Raw genomic sequence first — 2057 nt, 5'->3', positions numbered from 1 at the left:
CCTTCCCCCCGGTAGTCAGCTCTTAAAGGGGTCTAGGAGAGGTGCAGCCAGGCTCCACCCCTTCCACCAGCACAGGTGAATTGCTTGCCTCAGGTGATCAATCAGAGGTTCAGGTTGTGATTCAGCAGTTCCCATACAGAACCAAAGGAACTTCAAGATCTCAATTGTCTGTTAAGCTCTCTAAATCTGTCAGATTGGTGTGTGAGCAGCTGGTACACTTAAAAATAATTGGTACACCTTAAGAAGGAGGAATATGGCCCCTTTACTAGAGAGGTAAGGGTTATGAGTGTGTTAGTAATGAAAGACTGAAGCTAGTACTTGTAACAATTGTTTCAAATCCAGACAAAATCCTAAAATAATAAAAGCAAAAATTTCCATCATAAACATGTTTATTATTTCCACATGTTGTTTTTGTGTGTGTTTGTACAGTATATGCCATTGAGCTTCCTTGTACAAATTAGAAATGTTTCACATTCCGTATACACAATGATTGCTCTCACAAGAGGCCTCAAGGTTTGTTTTCTGACACAATGGAGAAACAAGGAACCTTGAGAAAGATCAGAATAATCTGTTTAACATTCTCTCCTTGGAGCTGGGTGGTAACTAGAGCAATATGTTTTCTATAAATATTCACAATCCTGAGCCACAGACCACTGAAGGCAGCAAGATCCAAGCCCTGCAAAAGTATATGCATGCTACAGTTCTTGTCCACTGTTCTGAGCATTTCCAGAATGGATCCTATGAACGTTCATGACACTGTGAGTTTAACAGAAATCAAAGTCTAAGTGTTAACACTATTGGCCCATGTGAGCTAAGAGGTATCCTCATGCCCAGAAGTTGACTTCTAATGCCACGAAAGTACCCAAGCCTAAATTTTATCTTCTTTTAGGCACTAATCTCTCATTAGCTTTGATTCAACTTTAGCTTCCACCTAAATCCCTTTAATAATCTAGACTCCCTACATGGAAAAGCATGGATTACCACTTCCCTCTTATATGGAATAATCATTAGTGAGCAATGCTGCTTTAGTGATGAAGAACCTAGTTTTTATTTATAGCAAGCCATCCTAATGGTAGTTTAGCGATGGAAAGTATAACTTGCTTTACTATTACACCAATGAGGATTGTAGCCCCTTGAATTCTAGGACGTGCCTTAGCTGAATGGCATATATGTTCTGCTCCTCAGCGTTCTCAGTAGAATCATAGAATCATTAAGGTTGGAAAAGACCTCTAAGATCATCTAGTCCAACTGCCTGCCTACCACTATTGTCCTAAACGGTGTCCCTAAGTACTACATCTATCCCTTCCTGAAAGTCCTCCAGTAGACACAAGTGAAACAATAGGGCTAATTTATCCATTTAGGGCTAAACACTCTGAGATGAACACTGAAAGGGCTGTGTAAGGGCAATAAAAGTAGATATTTCACTTCAAAAATAGATATTTCACTTCAATCATACAAAACCAGCACAAAGCAGTGTGATGCCATTCCTTTCAGACACCTGTGAGAGAGAACACCATTTATGCTCTTTATGTCTGTTCTGGGGATCAATAAAAAAAAATAATCTATGGCTATTAAAATTTATTCTGATTACTTTATACAATCTACACAGTCCTCAGTATTGTCTGACACAACACCTTGCATGCTTGTGTGCAGAGATGTGAATGCTAAGCAGTCAGCTTCCCTTTTGAATGTGTAAACAAGCAAAGTATCTTTGGAGGACTTTCTTGTAACTCTTTAATTCACTTGCCTCTGGATCCTTTCTCCTTTATTACCTGAACATCCCTCTAGGGCAGAACTTTTGCAATTGCCAGTTATTCTGGAGGAAGGAAGGTTTTAATGAATCAGGAAATGAACAATTTAACTCCAAGGCTTAACCTGTATTTCTTTTATAAATTAAGCCTTGTATTTTAATGATTTGTTGTTTTTGTTTTTCCTAGCAACTAATCTTACTGTTTCTTTTCCTTTCTGTTATTTCTTCTATCAGTCACAGTGATCACTTTTAAACACTTCCAAGATCTTTCAGAATCTATAAGATTTTAAAATTTGTTTTAACCATT

The sequence above is a fragment of the Lagopus muta genome, chromosome 2 (genome assembly GCF_023343835.1).
Source record: "Lagopus muta isolate bLagMut1 chromosome 2, bLagMut1 primary, whole genome shotgun sequence".
Taxonomy (NCBI): domain Eukaryota; kingdom Metazoa; phylum Chordata; class Aves; order Galliformes; family Phasianidae; genus Lagopus; species Lagopus muta.
This window is presented reverse-complemented; position numbering follows the sequence as displayed.